This window comes from Cupressus sempervirens, chromosome 4 (assembly GCF_028749045.1).
Source record: "Cupressus sempervirens isolate cs-2001-9-10 chromosome 4, ASM2874904v1, whole genome shotgun sequence".
NCBI classification, from domain to species: Eukaryota; Viridiplantae; Streptophyta; class Pinopsida; order Cupressales; family Cupressaceae; genus Cupressus; species Cupressus sempervirens.
This window is the reverse complement of record NC_143121.1, coordinates 908157482-908182624: the sequence shown is the minus strand read 5'-3', so window position 1 is coordinate 908182624 and position 25143 is coordinate 908157482. Positions and strand designations below refer to the sequence as shown.

At 33.9% G+C, this 25143-nt stretch overlaps 1 long non-coding RNA gene across 2 annotated transcripts; it reads right to left on the bottom strand.

The window, feature by feature from the left end:
- Positions 1–10599: 10599 nt before the first annotated feature.
- LOC149564336 (uncharacterized) lies at positions 10600–12849 on the bottom strand. 2 transcript variants are annotated; one of them, XR_016363601.1, is made up of 4 exons: positions 12735–12849; positions 12512–12580; positions 12262–12436; positions 10600–10735 (listed from the first exon to the last, which is right to left on the bottom strand). It is a non-coding gene; the product is annotated as an uncharacterized LOC149564336 (long non-coding RNA). The 2 variants fall into 2 exon arrangements; XR_016363600.1 differs by having other exon boundaries at positions 10600–12436; positions 12735–12838.
- Positions 12850–25143: the final 12294 nt, after the last annotated feature.

Here is a 25143-nt window from a genome sequence, read left to right as displayed (position 1 = left end):
TAATGTTTGGCTTTCTAGTAAACAAGGTTGCAATATAATTGAGCCATTGTGTATAGTTAGTCTTCTTTATTTATGGTTTGCATAAGAATTAAACTCTTTTTTCACAATATTTCTAACCTTGTCAAATGCAGAAAGAAAATTATGAAAAAGAGTTGTTTAAAGAGATGGTAATGGTGAGATGTCAAAGAATATATTTAATTTAAAAAGAGGTAATTAGGCCTCCTCCCATCTATACTTCAATGGGGTTTAGATAGATATGTATAGTTTAGTAGATCTACAGAAAGATCTCAATAAGTATTATAAAAAAAATTGTTTGGCACTTCAAAGGGATCTATCTTCATAATATTTTATTGGCTTATGTTCATATATTTCAGAGTGTGAGCATGTATTTTTAAAGTATAGGATATTGGAATGAATTTCTTTTAGATTTTTTCGATTTTTATTTATAAATATTCTAGAGCATAGATATGTAATCAGAGTAGGTCATGATATTGACATAAATTGTTTCTAATTGCATCCATCATGAACAACACACTACCTCAGATATAATAAGGAAAATAAACAAAATTAGAGTTGAAGTAGAAGATAATGAAAGAAATGGGGACAATGATGAATTAACAAGAAAATTATTAGGCTTCCAACCTACAACCATTTCTTTAATGTGCAAAGCACTAGAAAAGTATCTTTAAGATGACATGTGTAGATAACATGCATGATATGAAGCTACAAATTTCCTACAAGATTTTAGAAATGAAATCTCGTCATGCATTTCAAAAACATATAATCAAACTTGCTAAGAATCAAACTTGAGTTTTCAATTTTCACAAACTTCTTTTTACTGAAGTGTTCAAATTTCCCAAACTTCTTCTATTGGTCTAACCAAACCTTCATCTATGCCTATGACTATTCATTATGAATAATGACTATAGGGTGTTACTTGGAATTAATGATTAATAACTGCTAACACCCCCCCTAATTCTAACTAAAGATTAGCTAATGAGGAAAGAGGGAAAACCCAGTGGGAAGAAAACCCACCCTCAAAAAAAGATGCTAACAAGACAAGAAAACTATTGTGTTACAATGTCTTTCACGCCAAGAAGATCTTGGAGAAACTAAAAAATTTTCTCAGTAATGGTCTTTGTAAAAATGTCAGCAATCTAATGAGACATGGGACAATAATGTAAATTAATGATGCCATCATGGATGAGATCTCATATGAAGTGCATATGAATCTCGATGTGCTTTGTCTTCTGTCATTGTATTAGATCTTTGTAAAGCTTCAATGTACTTTGATTGTCACACCAAATGATGGTCAATTGAGGAAATGAGATACCCAACTTAGTGAGAAAATTTTGCATCCAAATAGTTTTAACAATAGCATTGACAATGCCTTTAGCCTCAGTGGATGAGAGAGCAATGGAAGATTATTTTTTTTCTTAAGTAGCATATGTGACTAGAACCCAAATTGAGAACATATCTTGAAGTGGACTTCTGATCAATGCTATCACCAGCCCAATCAAAACCAATATAGCCAATAAGATCTAAAGTACATCTAGTTGAATAATGAATCCCATAGGTAATAGTTCCTCAAACATAATGAAGGATACAGTTGGCATCTTTTCAATGTAGCTCATGAGGCTCCTACATGTATCTTGAAACAACACCCACTGCATATGCTAGATCTAGATGAGAATAAATTAGATGAAGAGGGCTTCTCACAAGCTGATGATAGAGTGTAAAATAAGCTAATGGTGTATCTTTTCCATCTTCCAGCTTGACCCCGAATAGAAAAGGTGTGGGTGCTGGTTTACAATCGCTCATGTGAAATTGAACCAAGAGATCTCTTGCATACTTGGATTGTGCAACTATGACACCTGATTCATTTTGATTGATTTCAAGAGAAAGAAAGAAATTGAGAAGGCCCATGTCTGTCATAGCGAAGGTATTATGCAAAGCAGCCTTGGTTGCCACAATTGTTGAGCATGAATCACTTGTGATTAGTAGATCATCTACATAGAGTACTATGAGAAACAAAGAGTGAGATGTTCTCAACATATAAACATTTGAATCAAATTTACATCTCATAAAATTTTGAGACAGAAGATAAGAATCCATTTTAGCATACCAAGCATGAGGTGCCTGTTTGAGGCCATAGAGTGATTCTTGAGCTTGCATACTAGTGAGGAATTATGTACATACCCTTGTGGCTGCTCCATGTATATCTCCTCCTTTAGATCATTGTGAAGGAAAGAATTCTTCACATCCATGTGATGAATCTCCCACCATTTTGATACTGCAATAGCTAGAGCCAATCGAATGGAATCCATTTTTGCCACGTGAGTGAAAGTATCATCATAATCAATGCCTTGAACTTGCTAAAAAACCTTTGGCTACCAACCTTGCTTTATATCTACTCATTTGACCATTTTTTGATTTCTTTGTTCGATAGATCCACTTGCACCTAACAATTTTATGATTGGTTAGAAGTGGAACCAACTCCCAAGTTTGATTTGTGATAAGAGAATTGTACTCCTTGTCCATGGAAACTTCCCAATGAAGATTCCCCATAGCTTCTACATAAGTTTGAGGATCTGATACTTGAAGAAGATAAGCATGCATTGGAATAATGGAATCGGTAGCTGAAAATGCATGAGAAGCATCATATATATCAGCCAAGATCTATGTTCTTTGTCTTCCCATAGGAGATGTTAAATCATCACTAGAATCCCAATTGAGACATGCATGTTCATGTTTAGGTTCATGTTCATGTTCATCAGATTTAGATGAATCTAAAATTAGATTTGTGGTATCTCCATCATCTTCAAGATCTATTAGAGGAGGAAGCAGAGAAGTGGTAGTGTGCTATATTTGAGATGCTAGCATGGGACTTTCATCAAAGTATAAACTCCTCTCAATGAAGAGTTGTTTCAGAGAAAGACCTAGGAATCTATAACCCTTTACACCATCTGGATAACAAAAAATGATACATTCCTTGCTTTGAGGCTACAAAGCTTTTCTTTTATTAGTAGGAATACGAGCCCATGCACAAGATCCAAAAATGAAAAAATGAGTGATCACTGGTTGGATACCTCTCCATGCTTCAAAAGTTCTTTTTCCTTTAACAAATTTGTGAAAAGATTTATTTTTGATATATAAAGCATAGTTGATTGCTTCAACCCATAGTTTTGAGGGAAGTGACCTAAAGCATGAAACATGCAACTAGCCATCTCCTTTAAAGATTGGTTCTTCCTCTCAACTACCCCATTCTATCATGGAGTGTATGGAACTATGTTCTGCAACTGTATTTCTGCTTCATCATAAAGATTTTGGACATAATTGTTGACATACTCCCCCCCATTATCTATGCGGAGGATCTTAACCAATTTTCTAGATTGTTTTTTTGCATAGGTTTTGAAAAGCTTGAGATTCTCAAACACTTTAGACTTGTATTTAAGAAAGTATACCCATGTGTACCTTGAGTAATCATCAATGAATGTAAGGGCATATCTGGGTTCTCTCTTGGGAAAATTTTCTTTTAGATGTTTTCCAAGAGCACAACCTTCACAAAATCCATTAGAGAATTTCATGGTAGGCAAGCCTTTTACAATTCACTAATTGCTAAGTTGCTACATGTATCTAAAATTTAGATGCCCAAATATTTCATGCCAAATTCTACTTTCATCATTTGCATGTGTTAGAAGTAAGTAGAATCTGATTTTACAACAAAATTAGAGAAAGCGTACAAATGAGATTGATGATTCACCTTACCAATAGCAATTTTGGAGTTTTCTTGCATGTCATAAATCATAACTAAATCTAGTGTGAATTAAACTCTCCTCCCAGTTCTAGTATGTGTCATTTCATACACAAAAAGTAGATTTACAGAAAGTTTTGGGATATGAAAGACATTCTCAAAACTTCCAATTCCAAGCTCTACCTTCCCAATTCCAATTGCTTCTACAAGAGATCCATCTCCCATGAGAATAGGAGAACTAGAATATGGTTTCAAAGATGAAAGAGTATGTTTTGTGGCTTCCATGTGGTATGAAGCTTTAGAATCTATTATCCTTGCATATGAGGAAGAATGAATAGCTATCAAGGCATGAGCATTACCTTTGGTTTTTGGTGCTTTTTTTTTTTAGCTTCTTGGCACTCTCAAGAATAAAACCACCAATATTGTGCTATTGAAGTGTCTGCACCATGAGATCAATGGTCTTCTTCATGCATGATGATTTTGGATGATACCCACAGTTGCAATAGGTGCACTTTGATTTTTCCTTTGTGTCCTTTTCTTTTGAACTTGTAGACCCATCTGAAGGTTTTGGATTGCCTTTCCTTCTTGGATATGAGTCCTTCTTCCATTTTCCTTTGGATTTCTGATTAGATTTAGAGTTATTCTTCTTGGTTGTATGCACAATGAGTGCATGATCTTTGGAATTCTTCAAGGTAGCCATCTTAATAGGATTATCCTACTCGTGTATTAGAGACTCAATGAAGGCATTAAGTGTGGGTATCTTCCAATTCGCTCCTTTTGTGAGACTGATTGTATGGAAAGAAGAAACAAATACTGCATATTCTAGACCCAACTTTGATAGAATGGCAAGAACTAACTTACTTTCTTCATTGGACTTATTAATACCACATCCTTTCAGCTAAAGCAACAAAGCTTTAAACATTGTGAAGTAATCTTGGATATTATCAAAATTCCTTGGATCTAATGAGATGAGCTTATTTTTAAGGATACGACCCTGCATTTTATCTTGCTTTCCAAATAGGGTCTCTAAGGTATCCCAAACTTCTCTTGGAGTTGTGCATACCTCAACATGGAACAATAGTTCTTGAGATATGGACAAGCATAATAGACCAAATGCTTCATCCATATAGTTGAAGTATTTAGATTTCTCTACTACCAAATTGGGTTCAACCTCTTTATTCTTAACTATTCGATAGAGACCTTTACTTTAGAATTGAAGTAAAATTTTAGGCTTCCAATCAAAATAGTTGTACGTGTGAGAATAATAGAGGATGGAGAATCCAGTTTTAGATCTGATATTCTATATCTGCAAGAAAAGAAAATTGGATTTTTCCTTTCCTATAACCTACTCTGATACCATGTGAGATTCGTAGCCTTAGAAGAAAAAGAAAAAACACATATATCTCTGCAAATAAAAGAAAATAGAACTTATAATATTGAACAAAGTAGAGAAATCAAAAATTACAACTGCATTCATTTAAAGTAGTTGTCATAATTATATAAACTGAATAGAAAAATTCCTTCCCCTTCACACGCAGCAGTCAAAGATGCATGAAAATCTAAATTGGGAGTTAAAAATGGTGTTGGCAATTAAAAAAGGTGAATCAATGTTTGCATTGGCCATGTCTATTCTATCGCTAGAGTTGGAATTAATAATTAATCAGTACTAACAAAATTAAGCGGGGGTGTTAGTAGTTATTAATCATTAATTCCAACTCCAGTGGCAGAATAGACCTGGCCAACGTAAACATTGATTCGCCTTTTCTAATTGCCAGTGCCATTTTTAACTCCTAGTTTAGATTTTCATGCATCTTTGATTGCTGCATATGAAGGGGAAGGAATTTTGCTATTCAATTTATATAATATGATAGCTATTGTAAATGAATGTAGTTGTATGAATTTTCTTTTATTTGTAGAGATATATGTGTTCTCTTCTTTTCCTGCTAAGGTTGTGAATTTCATACAAGGATAGTCCCCAATTTTATTATAAATAAAATGTCATAATACCGATCTAAAAATAATCTTATTTATGTCACTCCGAAAACACGACATCGTCTCTTTCCTAATAGGACATTTTATAATTTCAATTATCTGTTTATGAATGATTAATTAATTGTTGTTATTTTTACTGCTTCTCCCTCTTTGGTATTACTTAATGACTACAAGTTTCACCTTTCCCACCCCTCTCCTCTATCACAAAAATGTATGAAGTTAAGTGAAACTAAACTAATCTAACTGTTAGTCAAAGGTTCGATTTTCTTGAGCTCGTTCTCCATTTTAAAGATTTCATGGAATAATTTTTTTAGTGGAATTTCATTTTAAAATTTAATATTCTGATTCTTATTCAAAGACGAACTATGCATACTAAAAAATTTGGTAATATTCAATTACTACTATATCTTCTGACATGCTTCATAGTCGTTAGTTTGTCAGACCAGTGGAATCTTTTCAAGAGATTTGTAACTTTTCTTGCACTCTCAAGATATTCTACATACTCATGATCTAAGAAATTTTAGTTGCCTTTCTAGTCTACTCCCACAATATGCTCAACATTTTTGATGTGCTTGTTCTGACTCTGAAAGGAAAGATGAGACAACAAAGCAATATTTGATAAATAAGCATAGATTCCTTTAAACAAGGGTAGTGTATTTCTAGGCAAGACACCCAATTGGGAACTTCAATCTTTTCTTGAATTATCTATAGAAATATTAAAATTCTTTCAAATTAAGAAATTAAATATGTTTATCAAGTGGGAGATGAATTGATAAATAGAGGAACGGATGGTATATTATATATAAACAATAGCATTCAACATTAAACTTATAATGTTACTAGGGATTTACCAAAGAGGTTTAATATAACTTAATAAATACTAAATAATTTGAAACTCAATATAGATAATTCTTTAAATCAAATTATATTCATTGAAAAATTTATACATGATAATTTCAATAAGTATATTCTATTGGTGACTAATTCAATCTATATGCAATTGCATGATTTATGCTTTCAACTCTACACTAAGTAGGTAGTTGTTTAACGGATGATTACCCACATGCATAACTCTATATTGAGAACAATAGATCATACCTAGTCTCATTCTATGGTTATTCGCCATGATTTCTTAAATAAAATAGTAGTTAAGATTTTATATATTGAAGGATATGAATCCAAATTATTAATCAATCAATAAGAAAGAGATTTTTTGTTTTAGCAGCTCCTTTTACTCTACTTTTTTTTATCTACAATTTGGCTTCATTCTTTTAGTAGATTCTTAATTTATTTTGTAGCTTTAGTTTGCAAAATCTTACATGGTATCAGATTATTTTGATTGTGTAGGTATTGCAAATCAGAGCTTGTTCAGAATTAAATATTTTCATTAGATTGGGGGTTGTTAATGTGTTTCTTTTTGTAATCATGAATTGAGATAAAGTTCCATTTTGGGGAGAGATCAACAATGTCTAGTATTTATTTTCATCCTTGTGTTGTCAAGCTAACCCAAATAATTATCTATCTTGGAAAAAGGAGATAGAGAATCACTGCCTTGAGCAAGATCTATCACCCTATCTCCTCAAACACATTTATGAGCCCAATGATTATGAATAAAAAATTGCATGGTTTAATAATAATGATATTTTCTATGGACTAATATGTTTTACTACTTCTCAGGATATTTTATATCATATAGAGCACACTAAGTTCCCTTTCATTACTTGGACCATAATTTGACAATTGTATGGAGACATTGATTCTTCATCTGAAAGTAATGATTCCTTGCATAACCAGGCTTCTATGGGTAATACTAATATTTCAGTTGTCTCATCTTATGTGAGCACATTGTTTGTGGATGATTATTTTATTGATGACTTTTGTGCTTTTATTGTTTCTTCAGAGATTGGAGTTGCTTCATCGAAAGGTTTCAATGTTTCTTTGCAATAGGATCATTTGTGTCTTCTTGATTCAATTCATTGGGATATATCTCTACCAGACATATCATTTTTGTTTGTAGAATCCCTCATTTTGAATCTAGATGATAACATTGATTTTATTCATCTTCACTTTACTGAAGGTGACTCTTCTTTAGTTGTTTTGAGGGAGCCTCCTAGCCCTCTTCTTTCTTCTCTACATAGTCATTCTTTACAGATTGATATGAGTTTGGATACATTTGCACAACTTTATGAGGATATCTATTTTCCTTTTGAGGTGAAAAATGTGTCTTTTGATTATTTTCTACAACAATTTCTAAAATATTATAGCCATTTCAAGATCTATAAAGAGACCATGGAGCAGTTGTCAGATGCATCATACATCTTGAGATTTCTTCCTACATATTCCTTTCAGGATTAGGGAGACTTCATTCATACATCTTCAGTTATGTTTCTTCCTAAAGGGAAGAATGTTGTTCAAAGATCATGGACCACCTTCTGCATGCTACCATCCACTACACACCATGGAGGGATCTATGTTCTCTTCCATTTCACTTTCTCAGAGATTTTCTTAGGGTCAAAGAAAATGTAGTATGATAGTTGCAATTCTTTATTAGCATATAGTTTGAGTGGGGGTTTAATTCCCACTAGGTTTTCCTTCTTTCCTCTTTATTTTGCTTAGATTTTTCTTTTCTCCTTAGTTAGAATTAGAAAAGGCATGAGGGGGAGTGTTGGTGACTAATTCTATCTACATGCAATTGCATGATTTATGTTTCCAACTGGACGTTACCTCTATTTCTTTCCATAATTTACATATAGGTAGTTGTTTAACTTTAACTTTAATGGTCGATGATTACCCACATTCAAAACTCTCTATTGAGAACAACAGATCATACCTAGTCTTATTTCATAGTTGTTCACCATGATTTCTTAAATGAAACGGTAGTTAAGATTGTATATATCAAAACATTTGAATGCAAATTATTAATCAATCAATGAGAAAGAGACTTTTTGTTTTAGCAGCTCTATTTGCTCTGATTTTTTTATTTCAATTAGGCTTCATTCTTTTAGTAGATTCTTCATTTATTTTGTAGTTTTAGATTGCAAAATCTTACTTATTCATGATGATTTTATATACTTCTACTAACATTTTCTCCGAATGAAGTTTTCTTGAATCTTAAATGAGAGCTTAAATTAGGCTCAAAATGGAATCAGTTTTGATGCTATCCAGTGAATAGTGCACTACCTCCTATCCCTGTAGGGACATTTAAAAAATATTCTAACTTTGTCAAATTGCCTTAACATGTAAAAGGGTTAGTGATAGAGGGCCACACCACCTTTACCCACTCACAATCAAGAAAGCAACAATATGGAGACCAATAAAAAAAATGCTTCACAAGAAATTTTATTATACTTGAAGATCCTTACAACACCCACAAGATGATATCAAGCTTCTCCTTGAGCTTCCACTCCTCGAGCTTCTCCTTGAGCTTCTACTCCTCAAGCTTCCCCCTTGAGCTTTATTACAAATGATAATAAGCCTTGCTTAAATAGGCACTTCTAACCCAAGACATTACAAACACAACCAATGTGGGATAAAGGGTAAATACAACTATCTTTAAATAAATATTAAATTCCCACCCAAATATAACTAAGCACCCAACAAATATTAAATACATGATTTATCCAAAACCTTCTAGAATTTCCACCTACACACCTCGATTAATGGAATGACAACTATTTTTCTTATTTTTCTATTTTATGCCACCTATGCACCTCGAAAATAGAAATTCCTCTTTTCTTTTTCTTTTTTTCCTCCTTTTTCCCTTTTTTTATTTTTTTTTATTTCTCCTTTAATTTTCGTCACTTTTCTCTCTCCTCCAGAAATTTTTTTTTTTTTTTTTTCTTTTTTTCCTTTTTCTATTTTTTTTTTTTCAATAATTTTCCAATGCAAGATGCTCCTGCATCAGACTCCCCCGGTAGATAGAAAAGTGTGTCCCACACTTGGACGCCAAAAAGAAAATCTACAACCATCTTTATCTTCACCAAAGGTTTCCACCTCAATAGGGACAACAAAACCACCATGCAAATCTTCCACACCAACATCTCAACCATCCAATCAACAAGCTCATGCACAAGAACAAAATGAACATAATGCTTCATTAGCAAACTCCCATTCACATCAACAACTAGTGAATCCACACTAGCAGCAACAAACCCCGCATCAGCAACAAAAAACTTCATATCAGCACCAACATGTAGATCTCCATCAATACATGCCAAACTCTCAACACCAACAACCTCATTGCTCACTACAAGATGCTCTGCAATACATAACTCACCTCCAACAACTGGATCATCCACGACCAAATGCTCTACAGTCTCCATGTCAGACTCAACCAATTGATCATGAAAACCAACCTCTGTCCCAACATCAACAACATCAGGAATATCTTCAGCAACAACCTCTAGTTGCTCTACAGGTTCTGCATCAGACTCCACAGACTGATCAGCAAAACCAACCTATTCCACCGTAACCTTGTGATGCCATCTTCTCTCACGGACCTCCTTAACTTGATCAGCCAATCTATCATCCAACCGAGAAATCATCTTAGAAAAATTCTTCTCCACTATATCATGGAGTTTTGCAATCATCTTAGGGTCCAATCCTCTTGGAGCCATCTTCCAAGATCTTCGTAAACCCTCTGCAACAAATCCTTCCCATCACAAGTCTAGGACAACAGATTTGCAGTCCACCAGCTCTGATAAACTTTGCCCAACCAAGGTCTTGGTACAAACTGCCTCACACTTCGACGATCTGCTTGTACACTCAGGAACTCCTGCTCTGATACCACTGATAAAGGGCCACACCACCCTTACTCACTCACAATCAAGAAAGCAACAATATGGAGACCAATAAAAAAAATGCTTCACAAGAAATTTTATTATACTTGAAGATCCTTACAACACCCACAAGATGATATCAAGCTTCTCCTTGAGCTTCCACTCCTCGAGCTTCTCCTTGAGCTTCTACTCCTCAAGCTTCCCCCTTGAGCTTTATTACAAATGATAATAAGCCTTGCTTAAATAGGCACTTCTAACCCAAGACATTACAAACACAACCAATGTGGGATAAAGGGTAAATACAACTATCTTTAAATAAATATTAAATTCCCACCCAAATATAACTAAGCACCCAACAAATATTAAATACATGATTTATCCAAAACCTTCTAGAATTTCCACCTACACACCTCGATTAATGGAATGATAACTATTTTTCTTATTTTTCTATTTTATGCCACCTATGCACCTCGAAAATAGAAATTCCTCTTTTCTTTTTCTTTTTTTCCTCCTTTTTCCCTTTTTTTATTTTTTTTTATTTCTCCTTTAATTTTCGTCACTTTTCTCTCTCCTCCAGAAATTTTTTTTTTTTTTTTTTTTTTTTTCCTTTTTTTAATTTTTTTTTTTTTCAATAATTTTCCAATGCAAGATGCTCCTGCATCAGTTAGACAATTCACTTATCCAAATAATAAAATAAATGGTAGTGTACTTCTAGAAAAAATTATAAAGACCTATAGAATGCAACTATCTTTAATTATTAAAATAGTCATAAATCCACAATTTTCTTTTAAGCATCTAACTCGTTAATATGGTAAAAAAATGCTTTGATGTATAACATTCTCTTGTTTCCTCTTTAATGACACTAAAATATTAACCTATTATGAGTAGAAGAAAATATTTCTACACGTGCCAAAGTAATGGATTGTGGAAATCATATAGTACTAACAGATATGATCTTTAAATAAACATGAACTTAATTCATTCTCCTAAGTATGGATTATGTGTATAAAGACAGATGAAGATGCAGAGGTAATATAGTTTACACTTTGAAACATGACAATTATTTAATGAGAAAAATGATATTTTGACAATCTATGATCTTCCTATTATAAACTTAAATAAAATCTATAATGGAAACATAATTATATCAATTTATGTACTATAGTTTTTCATTTGGAAAAATGTAATCATAAATATATAAATCCTTCGAAGCAAACCACTAATGCCAATTCACATAGTATTACCCACAATGACAAATCTCTCCCAGCTACCAATTATAATAAGAATATTATATCTCTGCATTTTCACTATAAGGTCTACCAAACAATCTAAAAAAAAATTGTGTAGTTTCTAAGATTAGTTTTGAATGTCGCAGATTATTTTTTAAAAATAGGGGCAAGACAGGGCTGTGGAATTGCTCTAATCCCTGCGAAGTGAGAGGTCAGTTAGTAGGTATTTTATATTAGGTATCTTAGCTCGCTATCGTAATGACTGTTTTTGTTCATATTATGAAGATTCAAGAAATTGGTGTCTTACTTCTGTATTAGCAGGGTTGTTTTCCCAAGTATCCTACATACTGAAGAGTCTGCATACTCAGGCTGAGCTTCATCACGTTTTTATGTTGTGTGAATTCTGGGTCACACCGGTTTTTGTTTTTGTTTGCACCAATTTCGGTTTAAACTATTCTGAAATGGAAAACCATAAATAAATGTGTGGAAATGGCAAAAAGGAACACACCTCTTTAGTTGCAGCTCATTGGGAACTCGCTAGCAAGTTGTGACACACAATGCTCGCTACGGCATCCAGACGCACAATGCTTGCAAAGCAGATGTTTACCCTCCAGAAAACTCCAGAGAAAGAGTTCTTCAAAAATCCTATATTTAGCCCAAAGTTGCTTCTCCTTGCTGGATAACTGCAAAATCATAAACTGTCAAGAAATTGATAACAACTAAATTACCAATTCATATATGTGTACAAAAGTCCCTACCAGCGCGTTCTCTTTCCAATTCCGACCATTCTATGCAACGCTGGGTTCCCCATTAATCCGTCAATAACACTGCTAAAATCAATTCACCAAATAAATTCCAGTGTACTAACAAGACAATTCTTTATACAAAAAATGAAAAATAGTAAAACTAAATTTTAAAATAAACTACATAGCACAAAAACAATTAAAAAAACACAATAATATCTATGAACCTAGCACTTACCTGATTGCTGCATTTTGATACATTTCATCTTTTGTCATTAACAGACCGTGCTGCAGAAAATGAAGGGCATGGTGGAAACTAAAGGTGCAACTGTAGAAAATAAACAGTTTGGGGTTCACTGCCCTTGGTTTCCACCTTAATAGAAAAATTGTAGGGTTAGGATTTCGAGATAAACGATTCATGCCTATGTCGATCTCAACATTTACAGCCGTTGGATCCTTCTCCGCCAGTTTTTCATCGTTTGTTTCTACTCATGCTTATCGGCCCTCCTTTACACACATTTTTTCCCTCTTCTCTGCTCACCTATTTCTGCTCATGCTTTTCTCGCCACTTCTGCTACTGTAAGTTTCACGGAAAATATATGTTTTTTTTTTCTAAAAGAGAACAACATGCATTGTGGTTTAGGAATTTATTTCTCACTAACACACCATTTTCTCTTTCCAAAAACGTTTGGCACTATTGATTTACATGGTGGATAATGAAAACACATTACTTTTAAAGAATATTATATACCAAACCATGCTTTGCACTTTAACATAAAATTTTGAGTTCCATTAATTAATTTTTATAATTTGTAAAGATTGCTGCGAGTTACATATTAAAATTATATATTTTATGTTAAATTTATTAATTTCTATTTTATAAAGAATGATTTGTATAGAACATCACATTTTGTTTATAAAAAATATGTGTTAGTAAACATTATTAAGGATAGGAAAGATTCTAGAACTATTTAAGAAATTTGTGGAGTCTTAGGAGGATAGTACAAGATATGTTTCTTTTACGGTGATGCCAAAAACTATTGTGGTTGTCACCTAATCGAGTGTGGAGGATACCAATACCCACAGGAAGACCAAATTGTAGAGTGGTTCTAATAATTAGCCAATGTTAGTAGAGTGGAAAGTGGTGGCGACTATTCTTAAGAAGTCTATCACTTTGGAAGGAAGGTACAAACACTTCAATTCCCATCTATTTCCAATGCTTCTAGTCATTTTAGAAGGAATGTGAAGTTTTCTTTCCCCTTTTAATTTTTCTCATTTCTATCATTATTTATTGAGAGAGCTAGGGTTAAGGAGGGAGCATTTTGAAAAACTCTTCTAAAAAAATTGACTAATTCACATATAAAGCCTTAACTTTATAGCCTTCTCAACTTTTGGGAACACTTGCAAATATTTTTTTACAGACAAGGTATTTAGTATTTTTGTTGTGTATTGTGGTCCACTTCATTTCTTTTACATGCTTCTTTCTTAATCTTGAGATCATTAGATCGTCACTAGTATCATCCTTACTCTTCATGTTTTATGAGTTTCATCATGCACTGACTCCTCAAGCTAGTCCTTCCCCCAAATTGTCAATTGAGCTCAATAATTTAGTCTTTACCCCTGTCTCTTCTATAGCTAAGAATTTATAGGCTCCCTAGACCCCTCAAAATGTGCCCTTATTTTATGTGCATGAGTTATTCCAAATAATAAAGAGAAGCATAAGAAGGTTTCTTTGTAGGAACAACTTGAGGAAACTACATAAGTTTTAGATGAATCAAATTTTTAAATTTCCTTGTGTATAGAGTCGGCTTCCACCTTTTATAATTCCACTCCTTATTCTATGATTAATACACCCTCGACCTCCTTCTTCTATCACTCCCCAAAGACTCATCTCAATTACCTAAAGTCCCTATATTCATTGGTCTTCTTCTCGTAACTTTATCCCTAAAACTGTTGGATGACATAGTGCAAGGCAGGAGAGTCCCCAAAGGAAATATCTAACGCCCCAACAAACAACCACACAACAAAATATAAACAATAACACAGAGAATTAGATCCACATAATGCCAATTCTCATAATAATATTTTCATAATTAAATTTTCATCCAACATGCCCAATTGTAAGGCCTTCCGAGTAATGACCAAATACATCAACAATTACAATAAAAGTTCAGCAAGATCTCACAAGATCCAAACCACTAGCTAGCCTAGATCCACAACGTGGTAAAGAACTCCAAGAAGAATCTAAAATGTTTCTCGTGAGCCACCAAGAAACCTTCTTGTTTCCCAAGCCACACTTATCTACTAGCTCTACTCAAACTTTGCTCTCTTAGCTACTCCTTCTTCTCCATGTTGAATGTCCATGACTCTAGACTCTACAAGACCCTCTACTTATACTAAACTAAGCCACAAGTTGACCTAGTATAATGAACATGAAGTAAATACTCACATTAAATACACCCTCAAGCCACAAGTTGGCTTGGCTACAAACATTAAATACATAACATAAATTAAATACATAGGAGATACCCCAAGTTTACGATGCATGACTAACTCATAAGACCATAGTAGAATGTACACACTTAGACATGGGTCCACATACCATCTAACTATCCAAATTCAATAGCACACACATCAACTCCCTCTGATCGAATCTTGCAAATACAATGTCCAAAGTCTACCAATAAATTGGAACACATTACCAACAAGCACTAAAATGCCTCTAACTCTAAGATGATAACTCCAAACCCTATGTGCACTTAGGACAAGGTTTCCCAATATGCCTTGAACACATCCCAAACCACACAAACCATAAGGTCCAAAAATAGAAGCTTGATGCTCCTACATCAGATTCCCTAGGTAGATAAAGAAGTATGTCCCATACTTTGATGCCCAAAGAAATTTTTGCAACCAAATTCATCTTCACCAAATGTTCCAAGCTATCCCAAATAAAATCAAAAATTTAGTACACCAACCATCTTAGCTTCATCCATACAAACATCTAAATCAAATGAATCTTAGCAACTCAATCAACATGCTCACTCCCAGGAATAAACTGAACATAATGCTTCAACAACAATCCCTATAACTCAGGCAAATTAGGAACACATAGATCTATGGTATCATGTAGATCCTCAACTACATCAGCAACAACTAGCTCCACATTAGTAGAAATATCCAAATCAACTATATCAATGATAACCAATACTTCCTTAATCATCTCAATAGCAACATATGAGTGCAGACCAATATCACCAATCAAATCCAAATCCTCATCCATATGTAAATCACCATAATCAGCAATCCCATGATTTACAATAAGATGCTCTACCACTTTCATGTCAGATCCAACCAACTGATCATGAGAGAAAATATCCTTTCCAGTCTCAACAAGGTTAGGAATATCTTCTGTAAGCTCAGGTATCTCAACAACAACTGTAAGTTTAGATGCAGGTTTCATATAAGATTCCACAAATTGATCAACAAAACCAACCACACATACCTCTCCATCTTCAACAAAGTCCTCCTTTGCCTCTTCATTAATAGAAAATTGTCTTCTTCTCTAAAAATTCTTCTTAACTAGCCAGATCACTCTCATCTGAATTGGTAGAGTCCAGCTCCATAAATCTCTGTGAAACTCAACTATCCCTTCCTTAACTCAATCATTCTATCTAGCATCCCACTAAATAGATATCTATGGAATATTCTTATCCACTAAATTACAAATATTTGCAATCATTATAGGGTCCCATCTTCTTGGAGGCATCTTCCAAGATCTTCACAAACCCTCTACAATAAATTCACACTCTTAACAATCACTAACCATATCAAACTTTCAAGCAACAATATCAAATTTTCATCTGTTCAATTATTGATTTATCCACAAGTCCTCTCTAATTGTAAGTCATAAGTATGATGGGACACATCGTAACAACGATAACTAGGACTCTAGAAGGAACAATCCACCAGTTTAATCAGATCCAATCATGATTAGATAATCTTCACCCAAGTTCTAGTGCAAACTATATAAACTTTGGTGATCTATCAACATGCTGAAGAAAAATAGCTCTGATACCGCTTGACATAGTACAAGATAGGAGAGTCCCCAAAAGAGATTTCCTATCCCTCGACAAACAACTCCACAATGGAATATAAATAATAACATGTAGATTTAGATCTACTTAGTTTCAATTATCATAATAATATTTTCATCCAACATGCCCAATTGTAAGGCCTTCTGGGTTATGACCAAATACATCAACAATTACAATAAAAAGTTCAGCAAGATCTTGCAAGATCCAAACAATTAGCTAGCCCATATATGCAAGCTAGTAGAGAACTCCAAGAAGAATCTAAATTTATGTTCACAAGCCACCAAGAAACCTTCTTGTTTCCCAAACCACACATAGCTACTAGCATTTCTTAAACTTCACTCTCTCAGCTACTTCTTCTCCATGTTGAATGACTAGGACTCTAGATTCCACAATACCCTCTACTTATACCAAACCAAGTCAAAAGTCAATCTAGCATAATAGACATTAAATAAAAACTTTCATTGAATACACCTTCAAGCCACAAGTTAGCTTGGCTGCAAATAATAAATACATAACATAAATTAAATGCATAGGACATGCCCCAAGTTTACAATGCATAATTAACTGATAAGATAACATAAGAATACACACACATAGACATAGGTCCACATGCCATCTAACTATCCAGATCCAAGAGCCCACACACCAATTCCCTTTTATCAAATCTCGTAAATACAATTTGTAAAGTTTGCCAATAAATAGGAAAACATTACCAACAATAATCAAAATTTCTCTAACTCCAAGATGATAACTCTAAACTCTATGTTCAGTTAGTAAAATATTTCCCAATATTCATCAAACACATCCCAAACCTCACAAACAATAAGGTTCAAAATTCCAAGCTTGATGCTCCTACATCAATGGAGTCCCAATGTCAATTTGGCATCATAATCAAGGGCCTTCCTTAGTAATAGAGAGTAACATAGGATAAAGTGGATAAGGCCATTGATGAAATTCAAGGGGAGATGAATGAGATAAATATTAAGAGAAAAAGGAAGGTGTAAGGCCATGGTAAAGAGGATGGTGTTTATATTGTTAGTAAGGAGGTTGGACTGGGGGATTTATGTGGAGGAATTTGTGGATTCTTTCATCAAGTCTTGTTAATCAATTTTAAGTTTCCCAGCCCAATATAATAAAGGATATAAAGTATTACCAATACTCTCTTTAGGCTTTCATACACCTTCCCAAGGCTCCCTAATGTAAATTTTACACCTTTTCCCTTCTTTGGAAACTTTCTTGCGCGAAAAGACATAATGGACCAAACCAACTATCATATCCATAAATATCCTACCAACAAGATCTTACTTCCCTCATTGATGCTTGAAACTAATTCCATTCAATTTTATTAAAATAAAGAAGTAATGGGTTCCCACAATCAATTGTCATATCACCTCCTACAACCAAAGACCTAGAATAGGATTAGTAGAATTAGGTGTCCTATTTGAGAAAATTGAGTTTTACTCTAAATTTTTTTGAAAAACCTTTAAATATTTTGAATTATTAAAGTACCCTTTTGGTCCATTTAGAAAATATCAAATAATTAGATATGGATGTTTCATTCAACACCCAAAACCCTATTTGTACAATTCTTACACTTGAAGGCCTTTACCAGACATTGTTCTATAAATTTTTTATTGGACATCATTCTTTAATCTTGGGACATTCCATAAAAATGTATAAGGTCCTCAATATAATCAATAACTTTATCCAACCACATGATTCACTTCTACACCTCTTTTCCAATTGCTAGCAACAAGTTTCTAATAGCCTCCTGGCTCACCACACATAATGACCAGTCTATAACATCAATGATTTGTGAGAAAATCAAGAAAAGAAAAGGAAAAAAATAGAAAAAATAACTATGTACATTTCCTCAACATTTGACCAAGTCATAAGATATTTCAGCCATGGAATGTTAGGCATTTCTCATTGTAGTTCAAAAGCCTAGTTTTGAATGTTTATAATGCTTAAGACTTCAAAATGAACACCTCTTGCAAGCTAGAGAACCTTAAGAACTAAAACCAAGTGAAAAGTAAAGATTACTACTTAAACTTTATTCTTCAATCACTAAGAAATTCAAAAGTTACAATGTACTACTTTAATGTAGGAGCATCTTGGGTGTAAGAGCAATTGTGCATCACCCAAAAATATTTTATTTTCAGTATTTTCTATTTTAATAAGAACTAGTAGACAAGGTCATTAGTATTTACGGGAACTTGCTACTTTTAGTAAGTTTTTCATATGAGCTTGGAATGTTCTCATTTTCTATAGAAAGCTTCATTTTAGAGTATAAGCCTGCCATAAAAATCTCATTGCTCTAGCTTATGTATCAAAGAAGTTATCATGGATATTTGGTGGAAAATTTTGTACAAAATCCTTTAGGCTTAGCGTTGGAGGCCTTAGAGTGCTAGGATGAGGTCTGAATACTCGATGGAAGGGCACTAATGTAGTTTCGAGCCTGTAGATCAAGGGCTGGCATTCCCCAAAAGTGATTATAATAGCCAATTGGAGCAATGGTTCATGAATTATGGTCTTTCAAAGTTGGGCTACCCAAAATATCTAAAATAATTGTCAAAGATGTATCTAGGTGACTCTATATGTATTGTTAGGGCCTGTCGGCCCTAGGTATTAAGTTTCTGTGTCTAGAACCTTCCTGGGAAGCATAAAATTGCCTATTTAAGAGAGGCATGAACATTGTCTAGGTCAAATCTTGGTGGTAGTTTACAACTTATTCATACAAATTACTATAATGAAGGTGCCCATGTGGGTTAGCATATTATAGTTATGAATTCTACAAGTTTTCATTTATGGTGCAAATAAGAAGTCCATATTTTTTTCTCAAATTTGTTGTTGTTTCTTTATTTTTGCTATGTTTTTATGGTATTAAGGGGAGCACCCTTCATCAAGTGGTATCAGAGCTAGAGTTCTTGAGTGTGTGGACAGATCACCAACTGTGAGGCAATTCATACCAGGATCATGGTCTAGGCTAAGCATGTAGATAGATTGCCGATTGTGACACAGTTTGCACTAGGATTTTAGAAGAAGCATGAAAATGCCTCCATGAAGAGAGCATGGCAGAAGAGTTGTAGCTGTTATACTTGAGGGTTTCCTAGCCCTTTAAAGACAAATGCAATCCTTGGAAGAACAAATTTGTAGAGGAATAAATCTTCTTGTAACAAATGAAAGAGAGAATGAGGATGAAGTAGAAGAAAATGCAGAAGCAAAGGTAGTTATAAACCCAAAGGAACGGAGGCTTGTTAGGGCCATCTCCAAGATTGGAAAAAGACCTAATTTTGAAGTTCCCACATATTTGGGAAATATTAACTCAAAGGAGCTAATCAATTGGATAAATGAATTGGAGGAGTACTTTGAGTATGAAGATATTAAGGGTCTTGATAGGGTCAAGTTTGTGAAGGAAAATTGAAGGGACATGCAAAGATCTAGTGGTAGGAGGTTTAGTTGGAGTGAAATAGAAAGGGAAAGGATAGAATCACTACATGGGAGTGATGATAGCTAAACTAAAGTGATAATTCATTCTTGTGGATCATGAGCTTGATCTATTAAAGAAGATGCAAGGGTTGAAGCAAGCAAGAAAATATGTTCAAGAGTATACCAAAGAGGTCAACCAACTTCTCATTAGAACTAGCCATGTAGACACTAATCAGGAGAAAGTCGCTCATTATCTTAATGGGTTAAGGCCAAGTATTTGGAATGAGCTGAGTTTGGTTTGAATGAAGTGTATTGAGGATGTATACCAATTTTCCCTAAGAGTTGAGGAAAAACTAAGCAAGAAGTGTGACAACAAGAATAGTAGAAGAGGTCGCAGTGGAAGATCTCACAAATGATATTATGGAGGCTGTAAATATGATCAGAAGAACATTGATAAGGCTGGAAGTAGTAGTCAAAACTAGAGGGAAAATAATTCCAATCATTTCTATGATCAAAACAATAGAGATTAGAGAGGAAGAGGCAAAGGACAAGGATCTGGAAGAGAAGGCTTCTGTGGAAAATGTTTTCACTATTGAGAAGAAGGGTAGAGAAAATTTGAATGTACCCAGCACCAAGGAAGGAAAATTCAAAGAATAGAAGGCTAGGCTAGAGTTACACATGTTGATAAAAATACAAGATCATCACCTTTTGAAGATGCTAAAAGAGGAGAAGTCCTAGTTAACATAAGAGTCCTGCTAAGTGGTGAGAATCAACTTAATCAAAGGAGGAGCTTGTTTCACACAAGGTGCAGATGTGGAGATAAGTATTGTGATTTTATCATAGATGGTGGAAGTACTGATAATATGTTGTCAGAAATGATGGTCATCAAGTTGAAGCTGAAGAGACAAAAACACCCACATCCATACTATATTTCTTGGGTGCAATATGACCACAAGGTAATGGTCAATGAGCAATGCTCAGTGAAGTTCAAGATTGGAAGCTACTAGGATGAGGTACTTTGTGATATCATACCTATAGACATATTACATATATTGTTGGGTGGGCCATACCAGTTTGATAGACATGTTGTACACAATGGTTGAGCAAATACCTACACTCTGACCAAGGATGGAGTGAAACATAAGTTGAAGCCATTGAAGGAGAAAGAAGAAAAGGTATGTAGTGCTACAAGAATATGTTTTGTTGATGGAAAATATTTTCTCAAAGGTATGAAGCATAGGCATATGTATTTTTCTATGATTCCTAAAGATAGTAAAGAAGAAGTAGATGAGGTACCTATAGAAGTTGCAGATATGTTTGTAGAATTTTTTGGCATTATATCAGATAATATGCCTAATGGATTGCCTCAATGAGGAAGATTAGTCACCAAATAGATTTGGTTCCAGAAGCCAATTTTCCAAACAAGACAACACATAGAATGACACCAGTAGAAAGTAAAGAATTGAACAGACAATTTCATGAGTTGTTGCAAAAGGGGTTGATTCAAGAGAGTTTGAGTCCATGAGTTGTACTAATAGTATTAGCACCAAACAAAAATTGAGAAAGGAGGATGTACACGGATTTTCATGCTATCAACAAGATCACAATAAAGTATAGATTTCCATTGCCAAAGATAGATGATATTATGGACTATTTGAGGGGAGCTAAGTATTTCACAAAGATAGATCTAAAGAGTGAGTACCATCAGATTCATATCAGAGAAGGTGATGAGTGGAAGACTTCTTTCAAGACCAAAGAAGGATTGTACGAGTGACCTTGGTCATGCCTTTTGGGATAAACAATGTACCAAGCACTTTCATGAGGCTCATGAATGAGGTACTAAAAGAGTTTCTAGGTAAGTTTTTCATTGTTTACCTAGATGATATATCAATCTTTAGTAAGACATTGGAGGAACATTTGATCCATATTTGCAAGGTGTTTGATAAGCTGAGGGAAGAAAATTTGTTGATAAACTTGAAGAACTGCAGTTTTGTAAAAAAGAATTTGGTGTACCTGGGATTTGTATTTTTAGCAAAAGGTCTGAAAATAGACCCAGAGAAATTCAAGGCTATCCTTGAATGACCTACTCCAAGCAGTGCGATAGAGGTAAGATCTTTTCATGGACTAGCTAGTATTTATAGAAAGTTCATAAGAGGTTTTAGTAGTATTTGTGGACCCTTGATTGAAACAATGAGAGGGGACAAGAAATAATTTAAGTGGAATGTAGGAGTAGATAAGATTTTTAATATGTTGAAACATAAATTCATTGGGCAACCTATTTTAGCACTTCTAGATTTTAACAAGGTTTTTCAAGTAGATTGTGATGTTAGTAGTACTATAATAGGAGCTTTTTTGAGCCAAGAAAGTAGACCTGAACATTATTTTAGTGAGAAGTTAAATGATGCAAAAAGAAAATATTTTGTTTATGATCGAGAATTATATGCTATAGTTCAATCATTGAACAAGTGGAGAAACTATCTTCTTCGTAAGGGATTTGTTTTCTATACTAATCATCAAGCTTTGCAATATTTAAATAGTCAAGGAAATTTAAATCAAAGGCATTTGAAGTGGGTTGAGTTTTTGCAGAGTTATACATTTTTTTTGAAACATAGGAGTCAGAAGTCTAGCAAAGTTGCAGATGCTCTTAGTAGAAGAAAAATTTTGCTGACAAAAATGAAATAGAGGTGGTTGGGTTCAAAGAACTCAGTACTTTATATCCAAATGATCTTGATTTTCGTGAAGTTTAGAAGGCTTGTATAGAACCCTTTACACTTGATAAGACAAAGTGGTTAGATTTCATGATCTGGGATAATATGTTGTTCAAAGGAAGCCAGTTGTGCATTCCAAAAAGTTCAATAAGAGAGAATCTCATAAAGGAGAACCATAGTGGAGCATTGGCTAAACATTTTGGCAGAGATAAAACCATAGCTTTGGTTGATGATAATTATTATTGGCCATCTTTGCAACAAGATGTGAAGAAGTTTGTACAAAGTTGTAGAGTATGTTAGATGGTGAAAGGAGTGAAGCAGAATACATGGTTGTATCAACCATTACCTATGATAGTAAGGACTTTTTTCTTGGATTATGAAGGAATTAGTAAGGGAATGATTCTATTTTGTGGTGGTTGACAAGTTTTCAAAGATGGCACATTTTATTTCTTGCAAGAAGACAAGTGATGTTTTTCATGTGGCAGAGTTATTTTATAGAGAAGTGGTGAGACTTCATAGTCTACCAAAGAGTATAGTTTTAGCTCAAGATATCAAATTTTATGGGCAATTCTAGTGTACATTATGGAAGAATTTGAAGACATATTTGAAGTTCAGTTCATCACATCATCCATAGACTTATGGATAGAAAGAAGTTGTGAATTTCAATTTGGAAAATTCGTTGAGATGTTTGGTTGGAGACAAGCAACAAGGATAGGATATGATTTTACCATAGATGATTTTTTTTGACATTCTAGTCATGTTTTTTATTAGTGACATGCACTTATTTAGATTGTGAGTTCATACTGAGCATATTCTATAGTTAATAGTGTTAACAAAGAATTTTAATTGCTACCGAGTTCTACAATTGCTATCAAGTCCTATGGACAGATTTTAGTTTGAACTAAGTAGTTATTACAGAGTTCAAGATTAGTAATACAAACTGAGCATTACAATGTATGCCAAGTTTACTAGTGTAAACCAAGCTATGCAGTGGTTACCATGTTTGCAGTTGATGTGATCTGAGTCTAATGTTGACCAAGCTACTCAATGTTAACCAAGTGACTTAGTTTATACTAAGCTCGAGGTGATAGTGTTTACTGAGCTATATAGTATGAATCAAGTGATTCAGTTTATATGACAAGTTTCATAGTATTCATTGAGTCACCCATGTAGATCATGTTCAAGACTACTTGGAAGTGATTAGTATGGACCAAGCTTCTACATCTACCAAGTGCATGATAATGAGGAGCAGTGATAGTAGATGCCGAGTATCAGAGCCTCACCAAATCAATCTTTAGAGCCCAAGTGTCTACACTTTGGCTGACTATATAATGTTTTGTGTAAATTTGTATTGTGGCCAACATTGTAATTATATAATTAGATTGATATATATGTAATGTATTGTATCACATCCAATGAATGGATGGAATAAAAAAGGAAGTAATGTAATCATAAGAGAAGAGAAAAAGAAAAAATTACAAAGGCTACAATTGTATAAGGAGCAAAAAAGATTCATCTATCAAAACAAGGTGATTTGTACACTCAAAGGAATCCCATTCAGGAAACCAAGTTGCAGATTAGAGATCAACTACTATTTCATCCTAACAGGTGGATTAGTCAAATCCTTCAACAAGGTAGACCTAATAGTCTTATGTAAATCTCTTTACCGAGTGCATACCATATTGTATGTTTTTAAATCCTTTCACAAGGTGGACCTAGAAAACCTTATTGCTCCTAATGGGGCAAATCATCAAAAGTGATCAATGTAAGCCTTAAAAAGCCAACTTTATATAGCAGTACTAAAGCTTGTGGGTATTATCCCCACCCTAGTTTTACTTTCTATTTGGAAGCTTTCTGGGTCACCAAATCTTGTGTCATAGTGTTATGTATGCTTTCATGTTTTCAATTTCTCATGCATGAAGTTAGATCAGAATTCATTAAAATAATTAATTACTAATTGGTATACAAGTTTTAGGATACAAGTTATAGAAGTTACTAATTCACCCCTCCCCTCTCATTAACTTAGCTTGTCATAATATTTTCAACAATTGGTATCAGAGCTTTGTGGTTCTCAATGAAAAGTTTAACTGGAGAAAAGATCAAAGGCAATAGAGGTATTCAGACTTGATAAGGCTATTGATAATGAGAAGCTAGATTTGGAATTGGCCATTGGACAACTCAAGAAAGCAAAAGAGAAACTCTCCCAATCCTTGAAAAGAAGAAAAGATCTTGCAATCCAAATCAATGATTCACTCTACATTGAAGAAAGAACTGAAGACATCATTTCAAGTAGTTAAGATGAAGTTGATGAAGCAATCAAAGGACTACTAGAAAATAATAATACTCTTCAAGACAAAGTAAGAAACCTAAGAAGAGAGCAAGAAATTTAGTCAGTAAGATTGTGTGAAGTCGTGGA